We start from the raw sequence: 22,029 nt of genomic DNA, 5'->3' as shown, positions 1-22,029 counted from the left end.
GAAAAGATCCTCCTGACACAGGAGAAAGGATTAGTTAATAGACATAATTTTAGAATTATTTTTGAGCTTAAATTATACAAAGATTAAAAATTTGTCGATGAAGATAATTTTTTTTTAGTTTTTCTTAAATGTTTTGGCAGGAAATCTGCTCATGAAATCAAATAGCATTGGTTAATGGAAAACTCATGTTAATAACTTTAATTTTTCTCGTTTTTCTTGTTATGGAGATAGTTACTAAGTTTTAAAATCATCGGCTAAAATATAACGCGAATATATAAGTAAACAAAATTCTGATCTTTTTTTTATGAAAATAAAAATCATAGATAAATAACAGTTTTTATAAAATAACAATAATAAAAAATAAGCAAACAAAAATATAGAATTTTTTATTGTAATTGATTAAAATTTGTAATTATTACAATTACTACTTTGTGCTCAGTTAGTATTATTTGGGTTATGTTAATTAAACTACAATTACTTGCTTCGAATTGAGATATAGTTGGTAAACAAATAATAATAATGATATTATTATTATTATTATTAATAAATAAGTTGTGCTATGTGATCTGTAGACGCAATTTTGTTGTTTTTTTTAAATCAGAAACGTTTATTAATTTGATACAATAAATTTGTACAATAACTACATAAACATTCTTAAATTGTCTATAAATTAACTTCATGTAAAATAATTGAAAATTATAAAATAAAATATTTTGTATGATGATGAGGTCAAAGAACAGCCATAATAAAGATATAAACAATTAAATAAATCTTACCTCAATGTTATTTATAAACTGAAGTAAAAGATACACTACGAGAATCACCGACGTAGACGCAGCCGAAGATCGGCTCTCAAAACCGGTGATTATCCTGCATGAGACACGGTGTTCAAGTTATCGTAGCTAACTGCACTCTCAAGAGTGAACTGTATACGCCTCCCCCACTAGTCGAGCGCCATCAACGGCCATTATAGTAACTTTACTAGCTAGTTATAGTGAAAAGCGAGTTATTCTGTCATTTTAACCAGTATTCTACCTTCACTAATAAATAAAGTACACTTGGCCTAAGTTTTTGATTCGTAAAAAACGAAACCCTTCCATTTTTATCACTTATTCTAGAATGATTATTTAGTACTTCAAAATATCATTATTATAATAGTCTATTAATTATTTCATATAAACAATTATCCATCCCCTTTGTCTTTAAACATAGTAACACTTAAATTTTAAATTAAAATTAAATTTAAACTTTAATTTTAAATAAATATGCTTGTAATTTAGTTAAATATAATATGCCCTAACTTTAGACAAACAGACTTAAATTTAGACAGATAATATTTTTGATAATACTCTCAAAAGAATTTTAAAATTGAATCATAAAATTATTGTAAAATACTGTAGCAACCATACAAATTTAGTTAATATAACTTCTATTAATGTAACTTAATGTTTCATTAATGTAACTTCTATTAATTATTATTTTAAATTTGAAAAAAAACCTTGGATGTGAAACGGATAAATTTAGGTTAAGAAAAAAAGGAAAATAAAATCACAAATTATAATTTCGTGAAAATTAATGACCAATTAAAGAATTTTTAACTTAATTTATTACATTATAAACCACCGGCTTGGTCTAGTGATGAGCGCGTATTCCCAAATCAGCTGATTTAGAAGTCGAGAATTCCAGCGTTCAAGTTCCAGTAATGGCAGTTGTTACTTTTATAGGGATTTGAATACTAGATAGTGGATACCGGTGTTCTTTGGTGGTTGGGTTTCAATTAACCATGCTTCTCAGAAATGGTCGAACTGAGAATGTACAAGACTACACTTCATTTACACTCATACATATCATCCTCATTCATCCTTTGAATTAATATCTGAAAGGTAATTCCCGAAGGCTAAACAGGAAAAGAAAGAAAAGAAGAAGAACTTATTACATTGTATCTGAATAATCAAATTTATTCTTAGGCCAGTGTTATTGTAAGCGATAAAATTAAAATCGAATATTAAGTAAATGAATTTTTTTTTTAATTTTCCACCCATTAATTTATTTAATTATTAATTTTGCTGAGACTAGCTTATCTTCTGCCAAGATGCTTATCAAATATATTTAAATAATGTAAACTTTCTGGTGTCAACATAATATTTTATAATTTTGTTGACAAAAGAAAAAAATAAATATAAAAAGTGATAAAATAATATAATAACAGTTAAATATCAATAAACAAAAATATAATAAAAAATAAAGAATAATAATTGGTAAAATAATAATTTGTATTTATTTATTTATTATTAATTTATAATAATTATACAAATTACTTTAAGTAATTTGTATAATTGTTATAAAATAATATATTGCCAATTAAAAAAACAAAACAAAATACTTTCGTAATAATTTTAAGAGGTTATTTAATTTAACTGATCATAAATTTATTCATAATGCTGTAAATAAAACAAAAACAATATTAAAAATAATTGCAGACGTCAATAATTAAATAAAAACAAAAATCATACGTAAGTGAATAAAAATAAATGTACATATTTATCATACTTGCAAATGAAATTCAATTCCACCTGATAAATCTATTTTGTGGTATTAAATATATTAATTTGGTCTATTTGTTTAACGTTTTTTTAAATACAATTTTATGTATAATCGTATCAGCAATTAAAATCATTAGCAACTTATCAGCGTAATGAAACTGTACCGGTAAATTTGTAATCTTGGGCAAACTCAGGTCGACTATTCCTGAGACGTGTGATTAACTGAAACCTAACCAACAAAGAATACCGGTATCCCCGATCTAGTATTCAAATCCGAATAAAAGTTACCTTTATTAGGAATTGAACCTGAGAACTTATTCTGATATCAGCATAATTAGAATAATAGAATATTACTTAGAATTATAGAATAATACTTATTCCAATATTTTGCAGATACAACTTCGAAATCAGCTGATTTACGACGACGAGTTTACGAGTATAAGAGTTTATCAACATAATAAGGGTTTTCAATATTTAAGTCATGAGGTGATTTCAATAAAACCACAAATGTAGAAGAATTCCTTAAATAAGATATTTTTAAATTATCCTTTCATAACTTTTATTACGAATAATTTAATATCATGTTTTTTTTAAAATCCAGATCATAATTTCTTCCCATTATTCAAAAATTCAATTTACTAATATATAAAACATTATATAAAATTTAATCACCATTTAAGGGAAACGTTTTAAGAATTATACCACTGATAAAAGAAAATTTTATTAGTAGCACTTACAGAAATGATTAAGTTAATAACTTTTTGAGGTTGTCAAATTTTAAACATGAATATAAGTATTTTTATGGTGATCCTAACATTGAGAAAGAGAAGTAATAAATACAAAATTTCCAGTAACAAAGAAGTCACGAGATCAATTTATTGAATATGAATGTTCTTATATTTGAATTTTTTTTCTGACGTCAACTAAAAATATTTTTTTTATAATTTTTTTTAAGTAAATACAATTATTTACAAAGAATTTTTCAAATTAATCGATCCTTGATTATTATTACTAACAAGGACAACCATAAACAAATCCAGGTATTCTCTTACCTACCAACCCACCGGGTTGGTCAAATAGTGAACTCGTCATCGCAAATCGGCTGATTTCGAAGTCGAGAGTTGTAAGTTTCAAATCCTAGTGAAGGCAGTTACTTTTATACGGATTTGAATACTAGATCGTGGACACCAGTTGTTCTTTACCACACACTTCAGGAATGGTCAACTTGAGACTGTACAAGACTACACTTCATTTACATTCATGCATATCATCCTCATTCATCCTCTGAAGTAATAGCTTACGATGGTTCCCGTGGCTAAACAGAAAAAAGAAAGAAAGATATTCTCATACAATACAGCTATGACCTAAAGTTACCGGAAAAATAATTAAAACAATTATAAACATTAAAAAACATGACAATAATTAATTAAATAAAATAATGTGATGACCAATTAACTTTCAGACAATTTTAATTTGTTTAAATATATTTTTCATGTTGTAGAAATAGAAGCAGGTATTTAAGGTTATCAAATGATTAAGTTCTTACCAGGTCTTACATGGATAAGAAAATTTGGTCCTTCAACGAAGATATTTAAATACACTTGGGGGCTCTTTAATATTGAATAATTAAAATTCAGAGCTCGTTAATATAAACAATTACCTTATTCAGACCCCCCCCCCTGACTGCATTTAAATATTTTACTACACAACGATGTTTAGTCCACTATTTCCGTACTTTGTTTTCTTTTTTAGTATGATTTAATGTCATTTTTTTAGTTCAATTTATTTATTTTATTTATTTATTTTTTTTTTTGGCAGTCGTGTTTGTTTAATTTTTATAAATATTTTTATTATTTAATACTTTTTGGTGATCATTGAGGAAAATTCACTATTCGAAAACTTATGGTTATAACGTATTTAGCGTACTGAGTCAGATGAAGAAACTGTAAATATTCCGATTTATTTATTTAATTGGCGTATACCAGTCTAAACTCACAGATTTCTCAAACGATTAAGTTCCTGAGAGACTTTTTTTATCGTACAATACAGCTTTTTTGGGATCTAAACAACTAATTGCTAAAGTCTCTAATAGTCTCACACGACTCAGTGCTACGTAGACCGTGCTGTGTAAGATGTAGTGCTCAGGTCTACGGCAGCTCAATCTATGATAGTCCTTTTCAGTTTATGCACCGTCACAGCCCAGCACAATATTAGTGGCAGCATACGCCGATTTACTTCGCCCGGTCCCCCTAAAGCATCAAATTCGACAATAGTGCGCTCTATGCTCAATCCGATGCCAACCGCATTACCTCTAATCGTGGTTTCATCAAACTCTACAAAGACCGTTTGTGGGAGCTCGCCGGGTTCAAGCTCGTTTCGACTTAGCGCAAACCACTCGATTTTTCTGAGCATATCAATTAATTTTTCTTCTGGTTTGGCTCCATTCTGATTTTGTATTATACTAGCAAATACTCTGTTTGAATTTTGAAAATCGGAAGATTAGTAGCGAAGATATAACAACAATTCCAAATAACCATGATCTGTTAGATCGAGAGTGTACCTAATGCTTGCAGAAGTTAGCCTTCAACTTACTAACAAATACCCCGTTTGAATTTTGAAAATCGAACGATTGTTTGCAGAGATATTATAAAAGCACCCCATTGCACCTCCCAAAACAGCGCCCCAGGGGCACCCCATTTATTACCGGTTGATAGCGATGATTGGTCTAACCTCGCACGAGGTGCTCCTATCACCTCATTACCATAGCCTCACACGCAGTCCCCACTATTATTTATTATTAAACAGAAATTTTTGTTAACATTTTTAAAAAAATTAATTAATATTATTTTATTTTATTTAACATAAGTTTAGTTCTATTATTTTTGAAATATTATTCATTCCGTTGATTGGAATCATTCAGTTTAAACCAATTAACACAGTGATACGAGGCTCACAGATCACAGTCATTAATTCAATTCATTAATCTCCACTTATATACATGTTTATATAGCCTTTGACACTCCCAATAAAGTAAGGAATCCAACGCGTGGTCATACATCAAAATCGGTTCTGCTGTAGTGTTGCTACGGTGGAACAAACATACATACTTACAAACTAATTACATTAGTTTCCTTTTTGGGTAGTCGTGTAAAAAGTTGTGTAAAATTCATAAAATTTATTAACTAAACAAGTTTATAAAGAAATTAATGTCAATGGAAAAGAAATTCAATTCATCAGATAATCTCTGTTCTCATTTTAAAAATGTAAATTTGACCACATTTTTCTTTTCAGCTTTCAGGATACGTCATGAGACAATTAAAAAAATAATAAAACCATCAATATACGAATAATATTTTTAGCAAAACTTGCTAAGAAATTTCATTACTTTTAAATTAAATAATTTATTATCAATATTTTTAAAATCTAGGACACAATTTATTTCTATTATCACCAAAAAAATTGTGGTTTACTAATTTTGATGAGCTTATTTCTAGGCTACAATTTAAAAAATTTGAATGTATAGAACCAAAACAAAACAAAAATTGGTGTAATACTTCAAAAACCTTTGCAGTTGTAAACTTAGTTACAACAAAATTTGTATTCATGAAATTAAATTTTTCATTTTGTTTGCTAATTTTCGATTTTGATTTTATCGCAATCAAAATTTTTTTATTGTTAATTTTTTAAATGCTTTTTATTGTATTGCTACTTTCTACGAAACTCACACAGGAAAATAAAGGTAAAATAACATAAGCTGTATAATGGTTACACTAATGATATGTAAAAATGATGTCAAATTGTTTAAAATATATTAAACTGAATTATTTTAATTAAATAGCAGCATATTCTACACATTTTTATCAGTATTACTTATTAGGAAGTAGAAAACTGTTGGATATTTGGAATACGATAATGTCGTCAATCGTTTGATTAAAAGTAGTTCCCACGTGTTTTATCTAATTATCATTGTTTGAAATTATAATATTTATTTTAATTTTATAAAATAAATACTATACGTATATTTAGTTTAAAACATTAGGAGTGGTATAAATTACATTATTTAACTGTTTACAAAGTGTCTTCTTCTGATTAAATTTTATGAATACTTTCTGTTTAAATCTTTCTGCCGATAATGTTTGTTATACAGATAGGTTTCACGAATTTATATATTTATATATCTATTTTGTGTAGATATCTGCTCGTTTTGACAAATACAGTTAATAGAGTTTTCTATATGGTGGTATCCTGTTCATTATAGCATTTTACTTTCCTTATATCACATCTCTAGAGCTATGCTGTAAGAACGTAAAGATGGTAATCAGTAAAAAAATAGGATAAAGGATTTTTTTTATTTCTCTATGTTTCGTGTCCTAGAGACTCAAAAAAAAAATATTAAAAAAACAAAGATAATTGGGGTAATATTCATACGTACTTGTGTTGGCATATTTGAAGCTTAATAATTTTTAAACTGATAAACGGATTTTGATGAAAAAAGACTTATGTATATGAGGCAATTTGTTATAAAAAAATTTTCTGGTAAAAATTTAGGGTGAATATCTCCAGGGATTAGGGTAGATAGTTTCTTGGGGTCAATTTTATCAAAATATTGCAATGATAACCATCACTTTTTATCAGGCTCAGTACATCTTAGTATGGTTATCTTACCGTCTTTAAAAAATACTTTCCCCTTTTTTAATTCCCCTTCCCCAAAAATCAAAAAGCTATATTTTTGTCTATTATATATTTTTTAACCGAATTTTATATCTTCCTAGCTTAGCAGTAGTGCAAGTGACCCACATAAATACTTGGAGGCGATGGTGGTTGTCGGGAAGCTGATCAAAGTTTAAAAGTATCAATGTTTTTTTTAATTTTTTATCACTATTTTTCGTTTAATTAAACTTTTAACAATATTAAAAAATACATTTTTAATAATAAAATTTAAAAAAAATTCATCATAATCACCCGTACTCTCAAGAAAAAATCTCAGGTAATTTTTTTGTGGTTGTACATTTTTCACTCGTTTTTTTTTTTAGTTTAGTCCGATTAACAATGTAAACGAAGAAAAATCGAGAGTTTCCTAGAAAATTGATTTTGAAGGCGGGAAAGCAGAAAAGAATACCAATCTTTTTTTTTAATTTTTAAACTTTTTTGGTTTATTTAAAAATATAATTTTACAATAAATTAACACCATCGTAAAAAAGAAATCTTATATAAAATTTTTCATGTAAAATTATTTTTTGATAATATTAGAATAAATAACCAACTTCAGGAAAGTATTACAACCTCGTTATTAGTTGTTTTCTATGTGGATGTGTGTGTACCATGGCAGTAAACTGCCAATCTCTATTTTGTTTTTTTCAAATTGATATACGATGAGAGAGAGAATCTTTGACCTTATTTACCGAAGCGAGTGAAATAAGCATCGGTCTAAGCAAAATAAAGGCTTAACCCAGCGTTTCTCAACATTTTAGTATTTGCGACCCAATTTTCAAAGTTTTCATCGCGCCTCTCTCTCAAAGAAAAACACTGTATACAATAATAATATATTTTGATGCTTAAGCTAGACTACGACCTTAACAAAAATCTTACAAACTACGAAGAATAAGTAAATTTATTGATATTTGTGAACACGGATCCGCTACATTGACAAAGACAACTCGATGCCTCTCTATTGCTCACTGTCTTACGTCCACCATATCGGACATTCTCGCGGCTTCGCCAGAAGATCCGATTTGTCTCCAACATTCAGGAACGTCTGCGCAAACGTGTATAACGAGGCTGCACCTCGTTAAATTCCAGCCACGCTCCGTCGAGTCGATCCTTCTATCGCTATCGAATCTATCGTGAATGTGTATGTTGTAATTTGCATGTTAATTGCAATTCACGGTATTAAATATTCACGGCGGTAGATTTATACAGAATCATGGATAAATTTTTAAGTGGGCGTAAGCGAGCATTAGACGATAGTGAAGCATCAACAGTTGCACAGACGAGCGTGGTTCCGAAAATAAAATCAAGAAAATATTTTCAAGAATACTTAAATTTTGGCTTTACCATTACCGAAGTAAGTGAAGAAGAAAGGTCCCTGTGTGTTATTTGCTCAAAAATTTTGACAGTAGATGGCATGAAACCTAATAAACTTAAACGACATTTGGAAACGCTTCATAGTGAGTTAACAAACCCCGAGAATTCTTCGACTTAAAATTAAAATCATATGAAAAGAAATATAATTTAAAAAAAAAACTTTGTGAATGAAAAAGCTTTACTTGCCTCTTACAAAATTTCATATAAAATAGCCAGATGTAAAAAGCCACACACCATTGGTGAAGAGCTTATTTTTTCAACTGCAATTGAGGTTGCAGAAACTATTTTTCATGATCATTTTGCCAAACAATTGCAGTCCACCTTATCAAATGATACTTTTAACCGTCGAATTGGTGATGTAGCTGTAGATGGTACAGCATCAGGGAAGTTGCTTGACAAATTGTTTTCACTTCAGTTTGATGAGGCAACAGATAGCAATAAAGACGTTCATTTCATTACCTATGTTCAATTCGTGAAGGTATAACAGCAGTAGTTTGCTGACATACATAGTAGTTCTATTTTTTCCAGTCCTTTTCGGTAAACCAATAGAACTCAAAGCTACAGCAATCGCATTATTTTCTATCTTAGACGATTTTATAAACGAGCCAAACATAGAGTAGAAAACTGCATTGGAATATGCCCCTATGGTGCTCATTCAATATCTGAAAGATTCCAAACTATACAAGCACTTGTAAAACAAAAATCTCTACAGTGTGTCTGGAAACACTGCATGATCTACAGAGAAGCTCTGAATTCCAAAGAAATGAGTCCTGGTCTGAATATTTTGCTAACGACAGTTGTAACCGTAGTAAATTATACAAAAATGAGACCCCCTAAAATCAAGAATCTTTTCTGCACTTTGTAAAGACAAGGGTGCTGTACATTCAGCGATACTATTTTATTGCGAAGCAAGGTGATTATCTCGTGGGAAATTTTTGCAAAGTGTTTTTGAATTAAGAAATGAAATCGCCACTTTTCTAAGAGATGAAAACCAACCGGAAGCCGAGAAGTTTCGAGATAGTTTATTATGATGGAATTGAGCTACTTGGTCGACATATTCGAGAAAATAAATACCTTCAGTCTTCAAATCCAAGGAGAAAATACACATATGATGATACGAGTGATGAAGTTAATAATTTTTTTCTAAAAAATTGGAATTGTGCAGCAGAAATTTAAATCAAAAAACCTAGAAATGTTTTCAAATGTGGATGAATGTGTTAAAACTTACAAGGCTGAAGAACAACAAGTGAAAGTTGTTTTTATAATATTGAAAATCATTAAGCCATGATGGTAAAGAATTTTAAAAAGGTTCTTCTTGCTCACCTCAACTTGGTATCAAGTTACGAGTGGGTTAGGGATCTATTTCAAAGTACTCCCAAAGGGCTCTCAGCTGCCGAAAAAGAAATCTTCATACACTTCACGGCAAGTGGAGAAGTGAAAAGATAATTTAGTAATAAATCGCTCTTTGAATTTTGGGCAGGGGTGTATGATGAGTTTTCTCCATTGAAAACAAGAGCATTCCGTATACTATTATCATTTTCAACATCCTACCACTGCGAAACCGGATTTTCTGCGGTAGCTGCTTTGAAGACAAAATATAGATCTCTGCTAAATATAGAAAATAACTTAGACTAATAACTTCTAGTATTAAACCATCCTTCGAAAAACTTTGCTCTGTAAGACAGGACCAAGGGAGCAACTAACTTATTAAACTTGGTTTTAATTTAGTATTGATAATTTAATTATTAAATTCATTGCGCAGTACTGATATATTCCTGTTTATAAGTGTATTATATTAGTGTAAATATGTATTTTATTATTTATTATGACAGAATTTATTTTGTTTTGCTTTCCTTTCAGTAAATTAATAAATTCTTTTAATAATATTTTATTTTTGATAAAAGAAAATATTACTAAAATATTTTATAATATTAAAATAAATCTTTAGTAGTAGATTATACTACTAGACAACTTAGGCATAATAAAATATCATCTTAAATTGTTATATAAAAATACTTTAATATAATTTAATATAATATTGTAATGTATTAAAGTGTTTATATACATTGAAATTATTAATACATTTTTTTTTTATATAATTCTTATTTTTCATTTTTTCCCATCAGCCATTTGGATGCATTTTTTCTCCACTCCTTTATTTTTTTCTTTTTACATTTTCATATTTGTTAATTTTTACATAATTAAAATATTAATGAAAATTAATTTTTTTTATATTTCAAAGTTTGACGTCTTAACGATTATTTTTTAAAACCAAACCTGGATATAAATATAATTTATATAGATTATGATGTATTCGCTGAGGGCTAAGACACTCTTCTTGGAGATTAACAGCAGCCTATTCGACTATTCCAACCGTAGCTTAGCCACAACAGTCCTTGTCTATCTTCTTAGGTAATCTTTTTTTTTCTAACGTTTAACCGTGTAGAATGACTATGATAAATCCCTTTTTAAAATTTATTATATGACCACCGATTTAATTCTTTTCTTTACAAGATACAAACAAAAATTTTTCCTTCAGATTTTCTTTTTTTCAAAAGTAAATAGAAGCAAGTTTTATTTTTTTTTTCAAAATTTACTCACTAATCTTTTAACATCTTCCTGTAACATATTTCAATGATCACTTTTTTTTTTAATTTAACAATTAAAAAGATATTTCGAGGAATTTATTTATTTTTTCTTTAATAAAAAAAAGTTTTCTCTCCTAGAAACAAATTATTCTGTTGAGTTTTTAAATAATAATAATTAAATAATCCGGACTTTTATGATAATTGTTTAACGTGTATTAAATAAGTATTCAACTACTAATTAATTAACTTATCAAAATTGTTATTTTATTCTGTACTGGTTTAATTAATTAATTTTTCTCAAATGTTTTATTACTTTAAAATAACAATTATTTATTTGTTATATGGAGTTTTTACATATGTGTATAAAATATTAATTGAGACTTTATCTTTATTGCTGCTCTGATCAAGATTTCTTTATAGTTTTCCCTAATTTTTCTAGGCAAAGGCTGGAATAGATCCTTTTTACAATCGGTGGATTAATTCATGTAATATTTCTTACTTGATTTATGTAGTACATTATTATGGTATGATGTGAATAAAGTATTTATTTTTCTGTTTGTTTTCATTCCTGCTTTTTATGATTCGTGTTTTGCTGTCACAAATATTTATAATTCTATACAATTAATTTTTTTAAATAAATTTTGATCTAGCTTAAGTTGACGGAAATGAATTAGAATTAATAATACCAGAAATCAACTCGTATTAACGAGGTAGTTACAAACTTTACATTAGTAATCAAAATAAAATCAAGTTAACAGTTAATTTTTGTCTGTGTAGGGATTTTTGATTTAGTTCGCCTAAATCTGAAAAATGTCAATTTTCCCGATCTAGGAAGGAGAGATTTATTTGAATGTTTTTTGGTTCGTTTAATTTGTATTCTTGATTTAATTTGTCATAGTGTTTCACTATGACAAATTAAGAGATGTTACTAGTTCTGATTAACGTAAACAATATTTCTGTTTAGCAAACGGATCTTAATCAGCTTCCCACTTTTTTGTTACTCATTAACATTTATTAATTATGCTCTTCATTCACTCTTACGCTTAGGAATTATTTTGAAATTTTTTGATGGTATATTGCTGAGGATTTTATAACTCGACAGTGATCTCAAAAATGTATTTTGTTATTTGTACCTAAAATTATTTGTACGTTAACGAATCAAAATTTGAGAAACTTTTTGATATGTAAAAGTTTTAAAAGTTCTACTTGATTCAGCACATTTCTATTAAAAATCAGCATTAATTAGTTGTTTCTAAAAAATACTTAAAAAAAGAGGTTTTCAATTCTGCCAGTATAATTTATAATTTATTGTGTCTGTGTTCAAATCTTAACGTATCTTGCGAACTAAGTTCAATTGTTTTTTTTCAATTTGTTTTTTATTTGTGAAAGTTTCTTTGTGGTCTCTTTCTAGGTTCTTCCTTATGATTTTGTTGGAAGATTTTTTAAATGAAAAGTTACACTATACATGTTTCGGCATTATTAAGTAATGAATATTTTTAGCTTACTGTTACTTAGTCTGATATCATTTTGATATTCAAGCATCTTGATAGGAAAATTCAAGAAAAATGTTTAATAAATTTACTATAAAAAATAATTAATATCTTGACGTTTAGATAAATTTAATAGATTTGGAAAAAAGTGCTATATACAAAATTATCACTCGCACGCTCTTTAATTATTCCATATTAGTAATTAATTATCCTACATTAAAGACCAATGTTTGTCAATAACTGTTTTTTTAGCAGTCGTGTTTTTTAATTTTTAATATTTATCTCTTTTTTTCAGTGAAGTAGACAATTTTTAAAAATATTTTAAAGATATTAGTTTTATGATTATAATCTACATAATTTTTTTAATATAATTATAATTAAGCATTTTTTTAGATAATTTTCAGTTAACTTTGACTGACAGCTCTAAAGAAAGCAAGATTTTATTTAATAAGGAAATTGATTTTATTTTATTGATAAGGAAATTTACTGTATCTACTGTAAGACTAATTTTTATTCTGCGCGAAGTCTGGTAAATAAATTTTTGTCCTTTGTCTTCAAGATTTGGTTATAACTATAAAATAAAATAGAGATCCCCAATTCCACGAATGTAGCAGAAACTATTTTGACATGGGTTCTTTCAAGCTTTGACTTTAGATGATGATTTTATCTTAATGCAAGGAAAAATAATTAGCAATATATAAATTTAATCGATTATTCAAATAATTTTATTTAATAATTCTTATGAGCTCAGTTAACAAAAAATAGAATTATGAGAAAATTAGCAATCAAATAATTCAAGATTACACCGCAACCTAACTTGATTCGTATTCACTGAATCTGAACAAATTTTCCTTTATTAGGGAAAAATTTAATAACAACTGTAGTTTTTTGCTGTAGATGAGTTAGAATTTGAGTCAGACTTTAGTCTAATTTACATCAAACTCAACATTCCATTTATGTTGTTGCCAACAATAACGAACCTGTTCTATTCTGCATGAAGCTGAATTCACTCAGGATTAGTCGATAACTATTGTTTAAGAATACAAAGCGAGATTTAACAATAGATAGGTTATGAAAATACATCACTCTTATCTACACTTCTGTCTATATAATTAATGAATTTTTGTAATAACCTTCATCACATAAACCTGGCGTACAGATGAAATTATACAGGAAGAGCAAAGCTTTCTTTTATAGTTATTGGCAAATAAAAAAATAAAAAAACCAATAACGACCATATTACAGAACGCAGCTCCAATTCAAAATATAAATAAATATTCGTTTATCAGGAGAGTTATTTAAGACGTGTTTGAACAACAAATCGTTCCGAAGATGAAAACTAACGTTAAAAATAATTAATCGTTAAGAAAGATGTTAAACGACAACACGGTGCCACCCAAATCTAATAAGCAAAATCTGCATATTAAAATAGCAGAATAAATAAATTATAAATTATAACTAATAAATTATTAGTTTATAATCTATTAAGAAAAATACTTTAGGTAATTTTGATCAACAAATGATACGTAAGTCTAGCTCAATCGATGGATCAGAGGGTAGGTGAATGAATCGAAATTGGTGAGATATTTTAGAAGAAAAACGAAATTAAAACAATTGCGGACTATTTAAAAGTTATTAATTACATTACTGATCTAGCATGTAACTTCAACAAAAAAGTCAGCAATTGAAAGATTTCGAATTAAATGTCATAATAGTACATAATAATTCATCTATTGTAATTGATGGGGATAGTTTTTTGTTGTATAAGATTAAGTATGCCTGATAAAAAATCCCAATAAAAAGTTATGCGATGAAGAAATCACAGAAGTTATGGTAATGATTGCTAAGAAACAATAGTAGAGGAAGACGATTCGGGAGCGTAATAAAAATCAACTGAAGAATTTCCGGGTTATTAGAAATAAGAAAAATTAAAATGAATTCAAAGTAAGTTGCAAACGATATTGCTAAACCTTTTCTTGCATCTGAATAGAAGTTCTATTTAATCTCTGCCTTTATGATTTTAAACTGTTATTAACCTTGGACTTCTATTATTATATTATTTATTTGATAATCTCTTTAATTAATGAAAAATATAAAAATACATATATTGTAAAGGATTTTCTAAAGAAATATGTAGATATATATAAAAAAGTTATCTTCCGCCCATCTCCCAACGACCAATAGCCAAAGTTACCCAAGGCTCGCTCTTCTATTTCAATTCCTTTTTGCAATTATTTTTATTTTAAAATGTAGAAAAATAATAAACCCTGAACATTTAGATTAAAAGAAAGAAATTAATTAAATTTAGGATGAGTGGGAAGGGTGGCTCATTTTTGAGGAAGGAAACGGGCAAGGAAAGTCAGGTTGAACATTTTCTCTTTTCTTACTACTAATATTTTTTTAAGTGTCTAATATAAGCTTTCCATCAAATTGCACCTGCGCCAAGGTAGCACTTAATAATCCCAAAGGAGGATTCCTTAAATTTTGTTTAGTATGTTGATTTCTTTTTTGTGGAGCAAGGTGAAGAAGATTAAAGAAATTATATTTTTACTGACAGTCTTAAAACGTTACCTGTAGAAATATTCATCTATAAACACAGAATTGTGTCCTAATTTGTTTTGAATTGTTAAACTCAGGATAGCTCAAAAAATATAGAAATGAATAACAAAAACAGGGTTCCCAAAATTTTGATCCATTATAGTATAATGTACTCTAATTTGATAGACTCCCCTTATACTACACTATTTTAAATAACGAACAAGTTGGTAAGTTAATCTTATAAGTCTTTCTTTCTTTTTCTGTTTAGCCTCCGGAACCACGGTAAGGTATTACTTCAGAGGATTAATGAGGATGATATGTATGGATGTAAATGAAGTGTAGTCTTGTACAGTCTTAGGTAGGTCGACCATCCTGAGAAGTGTGGTTAATTGAAACCCAACCACCAAAGAACACCGGTATACATAATCTAGTATTGAAATCCGCATAAAACCAACTGCCTTTACTAGGATTTGAACCTTAGAACTATCGACTTCAATTTGCGATCACGAGTTCACCACTTGACCAACTCGGTGGGTTATTGCTTGTAAGTCTAGATTTTAATATTGTATTCTACCCATATTGAGTTTGTTTCGTAATTATATTGCATTTTGTATTGAAAAATTTAATTGAAATCCGAAAAGTGAAATAACTACTCCAGCTGATATTTGTTCACAATGAAGTGATGTAGCGAAAATCATAAAAAAAACAATTTTTCACTCATAAAAATAAAAAAAATTGGAATTTTTAAAAATACTACAGTAAAAATAAGTAATTTTTCATTTTCTAGTAAAAATAAATAAGTAAATGTAATAAATAAATGTTTAATTTTATGTAAATAATATAGAAGTTTTATATCCAGATTTATCTATCTGAACTATAGTCCCATATTAGATTTAATAATCCAGTTCTATGTTACGGTAACAGAGAGAATTATTTTGAAGTTATTAAAACCTTTTAACAAAAATCTCGTGACTACGTATCTACCTAATTTCTTATGTATTAATTAAGAAATCATATAAATCCTGCATTTGTTGTCAAGTATGTTAACAAATTCTGTGTAATTATAATTTTCTTGACATTCATTGCTCGTAAAAAATTGTTTTGTAATAATACTGAAGGTAAAATATTATTCATTTTTGGTGCTAAATCTTAATGTTTTGACTAGCTAAATCTTAAAATACGTGATACTAAAAAAAAAAATCATTTTTATTGTTAGAAAAACAAAATTGCGGTAAATTCTCTCAGTACAGGAAGAAGACAGTTATACGGTTCACGAATCAAATCCCACTGGTTGTACAAAGCGTGAAATTGAAGGTCGTGAAAACGTCTTCGTTTCTAGTTTTATCGTGACGTCCGGTCATGACAAAACAGAAATATTACCTAGCAGTGTGGAATACACGTAGCTTTACGTATTCTCTAAGTCTATTTTTTATAATACTGATAATAAAGTGATTTACTGAGCAAATATTTCAATAGTAACATTCAGAAACGCTTCTTAAGTATATCGATATGAAAAATACTCTAATCGATATTCATTAAAAGGAAACGACTGTCTATTAATTCAAATAATTTTAATGAATTCAATCATTTTAGAAACTTTAAATATTTTAAAAAGATTCATATTTAGCAAAAATATAAAGTAATTTTTATATCTTTTTAAATATTTAATTAATATTTATTTCGAGATTTTAGTGAAAAATTATAAGTTTTAAACCGCATTTTAGTCATCTCGCAGTTCTTATCACGGTCTCAATCTGATCGTTAGCGAGTAAATTGCATTAATTGAACTCCAAATACAATGAATACTAGAAGTTGAATATTAAAATAAGATTAAAACAATTTCCTTTAAATGGATTTTTAATTGGGTTGTGTAATTCTGTTGTCTGGATGTATGGTAAGCGAACATCCAAACAACATTAATACATATATAATATCTTTTGTAACACGACTTCATGAAGGAGGTGATTCTTTATTCAAATTTATAAATATTTATTAATTTATGTTCACGTTTTATTCTTCATGAAAGCAATTCGTTGATTCTTATTTTTTTTTATAAAATAAGTTCCTCCGGTAGTTTGGGAGTGTGTTTTCCAGTTAATTTAAGTTAAAACCTTTGTAAATAAGAAAATTGATCGGTCTAGACAAGAGCCTTGAAGACATTTCTCACATGTTAGTCGTAACATTTTTTGTATCGGGCTGATGTAGCTAAACGATATATAGACTGATATCGTTTGATAATTATGTATTTTTACCCAGAAATATAATTAAAAAATACTGAGAAAACTTAAGGTAAAATATAAAGAAAATAATTTTATATTTTGGAATTATGAGAGGATTAGCTCTTAAGTAATTTCATTGTTATCTCTATTTTTTTCTTATTTTTATTCAAGACTCACTGTTTTCGCCTTTGTTTTTCTTGCAAGCGGCTTATTTTAGGCTTACCGATATTTAAAAACACTAAATTAATAAATGTAAAAGAAATAAACATAAAAAAATATTTCCTCTATTTCTTTAATTTCGATTTTTTGAAGTGGGTGAAAAATAAAACATTTGTAAATCGACAATCATCGATAATGGTTTTTTTGAATTTAGTGTTAACTTCAAAAATTAAAATTTAAACATTTGAAGAGTATTATTTTTGGTATTTTTTTAAAGTTGTTATTAAATTTTTTTAAATCTACTTTATTCTGTCGAGAAATTTGGCTGGTTTGATAAACTTCTCTGCATCTTTTTATTCTGTAACAATATGACCCACCAACCTAGAACTACACTGCGATCAAAAAGTAACTGTTTACTTTTCATGCACTTGTACAACACGTGACATTGAATTACCTTATACTAGTTGTTGGAAATGGTCCCCACTATCTTTCGAAAGTTGTTCATTTGGAATATTAGTGGTGAAATCAAGAATAGCAGTTTGAATCTACTGAAGGCTGTGAGGGTTTTCTCGACAAACATTACTTTTTGCATAACCCCAGAAGTAAATATCCGGTGAGCTTAAGTCCCGGAGAACGAGGTGGCTGCAATCCCTTAGAAATGACTCGGAAATCTGCAGCAGTAATTCCATTGATTAATTGGATGTATAAGCGGCCATGCCTTCTTGTTGAATCAAAACATTATTCATTTTGCTTCGGTTAGCTAACCGTGAATTGGTTTGTACGAATTGTGATTCTCATGATATCCTGTGAACTTTGATTTCACAACAATCCGCTGAATTTCTTGTTGAAACATACTGGGCCAACTATTTTTTGCTGGATATTACAATCCTCACCCAGTCTTCTGGTCACGTAGAGGAATTTCATGTACAACATTTGGGTTGTTGGAGACCATAAACGTAAGTTCTGTGAGTGCACATACCCTGATAAGTAGGACCATGGCTTGTCGGCACAGAAAATATAGTCCAAAATATCGTCAGAATTGTTTTGACGTTCTGAACTGTTGAAACAATTCACGATATTGAATTAGTTTCCACAGTTTGTTGCCAATTATTATATATGGGAATGAGACTGAGCTTTATTTGAGAGTATAGTTACTTTTTGAAAGAACTAGATTTTACAAAGTTTTTCCTTATCTCTTTTAAAATTTCTTATTTATGAACGCACCTAATTTTTAACATTCTTCTGTAATAACACCTTTCTAAAACCGCTATTCTTCTCTTCTCTTATTATCTGCTTCGTTGCCATACAGAAATATCTTCATATAAATACTTTTAAGAATTTTTTCTAGATCAGTATTTGACAACAGATTCCTTTACTGCGTATACTTTTCCTGGATTTTACCAATTTGCTTTTGATATCATTCTTACTACATTCATACTTTTTTACTACCAAAATAACAAAATTTTATAATTTATATTGTCATACCTTAATATTTAACTCCTAATTTTCATCCAATTTGTCGCATTTCATTATTTTATTTTATTTTAAAATAAAATTCATCCTTTATTTTGTCAATCAAAAAAGGAGTTGAGGACTCACTTCATATTCGTGTGAAGGATCAGGATGAGAATATCGAGGAGATCAGAAGGCAGGTTAAGGACAAATTAGTGGGTGTAAATGTGACACGAACTGCGCGAAGTAGGCCGGCCTTTTTAAACATTAAGGATTTGGAGGCCGATACGGTGGAGGCGGAGATTGTAGCAGCTGTGAGGGATGCTTTTGAGGATCAGGGCGTGGAAATGAGAGTTTCGTCGATGAGGGCTGCTTATGGTAGCACTAAGGTGGCCACGGAGGTGTTGCCTCAGACGGTAGCATCTAAGCTTATTAAGAGGGATCCAAGCGAGTTGGGTCAGGTACCGTGTGTGGCAAGGGAGGGTGAAATTAAGTGTTTCCGATACTTAGGAAGAGGGGTCATGGCTTTAAGGTGCGGTGGGCAGGGTAGATCTCAAGCATGTTTCAATTGCGGAGAGAATGGCCATAAGGCCGTGGATTGCATGGCGCCAACAAAGTGTATGAATTGCGGTGGTGTAGGCCATAAAGCGGGACATTGTATGAAAAAGGTTGATGGCTAGGATCATTCAGGCTAATGTTAATCGAAGTGTCTTTTCGCATGACGCGATTTTTGAGATTGCGAGGTGGAGAAATGCCGATGTGCTTCTGATTTCTGAACCCAACTTTCGACGGTTAGAGTAAGTCGGGTGGTTATTTAATGTCGGGAGAGGTGCAGCTATGTATAAGCTTAATAACAATGTTCCGTTTTTGAGTTATGGTACAGGAATTGAATATGTGTGGATGAAGACGGCGGAATTTGTAATTTTTAGCGTTTATATTTCAGCCAATATAGCAATGGAAGATTTTGTGGCGGTCTTGGTTATTCAATTGAGACTTCGTAATCGTTGTGGGCGATTTCAATTCCAAGAATATGATTTGGGGAGGCAATACCATTGATGCGAGGGGAAGGTACCTTGAGGAAGTAATGGCCGGGATGGGCGTCGCTTGTCTCAATGATGGTGAGTTCACGACTTTGGTTCGGAGAACAGGGACCTCTGATACAGATGTTACTTTTGTTTCGCCGCGGTTAGCGGCTACGGTAGGACTTTTGGAAGTGCTTCATGAAGACACACTTAGCGATCATGAGGCGATTTTCTTTGAGCTGGGGGCTTCGTGGGCGCTGGGTGACGTGGATTCAGTGAGGAAAGTGATTTGCGTAGCGGGATTACAGAGAATTCAGGATGCTTTGATGGAGCGCCTTGGTCTTCTTGGAGAGATTTCCCTTGAGTTCTTGACGGAGGCTGTTTCGGGGGCTTATCGAGAAGCGTTGGAGGGTGTAAGGTCTTCCAAGAAGCCTGTTTATTGGTGGTCCCTGCAGGTAGCGGAGGCTAGGATGTTTTGCGTCCGAGCTCGCAAACGGCTTCAGAGGGTGAAGAGAAGATGAATGAGGGAGGATTTTTGGTCGTCCAGGAGGAGTTGAGGAGGTTCCGAAGATTGTTCAGGCGAGCAATTATGGATAGCAAAAGAGCCAAGTGGAAGGAGCTGTGTGATCATTTTGATGAAGACATATGGAGGGGACGCCTTTAAAATCGTGAGCGGGCGTTTTGGAAGAGCGCTGCCGGTTTTGTCGCGACGTCTGCTTGAGGACTGCGTTGGAGTATTATTTCCTAGGAGGCACATGAGGAAATCGCTGCGGTGGATAGGAGTATCCACCGCAGCGTAAAAGGCGGAAGCCTTTCACGCTTGCGGAGTGGCATGGTGCTGCGATAGAAATCAGCAAGAAGAAAAGCCCGGGCATGGATGGAATACCCAATGAGGTGGTCACCCTAGTGGCGATGGTGTTGCCGGAGAAAGTACTTATTGCTTTCCGCTCACTTTCAATCGGATATTGTTTGATGAGGTGATTCCGCAAAAGTGGAAGGTGGCCTGCTTGGTGCTTCTGAGGAAGGGCGGCAGGTAGGAAGACGATCCCGCGGGGTAGAGGCCGTTGTGCCTGTTGAGTGGACTGACCAAGCTTTTTGAGAGAATGCTGACGGTGCGGCTCAACCAGTATACTGAGACTGGAGAAGGATTAAGCGACTTCCAATTTGGTTTTCGTAAGAGGCGTACCCCCACTGACGCCTTGAATAGGGTTATGCCTCTGGTAGACGAGGCGGCTAGCGGAACCTGGAGGTCAAGAGCCATCCCGGCCGTAGTGTTGTTGGATGTATCCAGTGCCTTCAACTCGCTGCCGTTCGGGTGGGTCCTCCTGGAGCTTAGGCGAAGAAGAGTGAGACCGTACCTCCTACGATTAGTGCAAGTTTATTTCTCTGGTAGATCTGTGATTTGATATGCGGAAGGAGTTCCGTTAGAGGTACAGATGGAGGCAGGAGCGCCCCAGGCTTCCGTCATAAGTCCGTTATTGCGGAATGTTGCCTATGACGGGTTTTGCGGTTTGAGTACCCGGATGGTGTGTATCCAACTGGGTTCGCAGACGATTTTTCGGTAGTTGTTATCGCCAAGACGGAAGAGGAGGTCAATGGCGAGAATGAATAGGGCCGTTTATATGACAGAGGAGTGATTGAGGTTGTGTCTTCTCCCTTGCTGTGGAGAAGACACAGCTTATTGTCATGGCAGGGAGGAGGAGTCTGGATAGAAAAAGCTCACAGGGGCTTTGACATTCTGCCTGTGCCTAAGGTAAAGTATCTTGGGGTCTGGCTCGACGACAAAAGAAGTTTTCACCCTCACCTTGTCGAGGCCGTCGGTAAGGGAAGTAAGACGGTGGCTGCCGTCTCAAGATTGATGGGAAGGATTGGAGGACCTAGCTCGTCAAAAAGAAGAGTGTTGGCAGCGGTGGTTAGGTCTGTCGCCCTTTACG

At 30.8% G+C, this 22,029-nt stretch overlaps 1 protein-coding gene across 2 annotated transcripts in view; it reads right to left on the bottom strand.

Annotated features, from left to right (window-relative positions):
* Window positions 1–929, bottom strand: part of Oatp33Ea (Organic anion transporting polypeptide 33Ea) — a 144,726-nt gene extending 143,797 nt beyond the window's left edge. For both annotated transcript variants that reach the window (XM_075381401.1, XM_075381409.1), the window contains exon 1: window positions 777–929. The gene's annotated coding sequence lies outside the window, so the exon portion shown is untranslated. The remainder of the gene's footprint in view (window positions 1–776) is intronic.
* Between the last annotated feature and the right edge of the window lie 21,100 nt (window positions 930–22,029).

Source organism: Lycorma delicatula, chromosome 1 (genome assembly GCF_047948215.1).
Source record: "Lycorma delicatula isolate Av1 chromosome 1, ASM4794821v1, whole genome shotgun sequence".
NCBI classification, from domain to species: Eukaryota; Metazoa; Arthropoda; class Insecta; order Hemiptera; family Fulgoridae; genus Lycorma; species Lycorma delicatula.
This window is presented reverse-complemented; position numbering and strand designations above follow the sequence as displayed.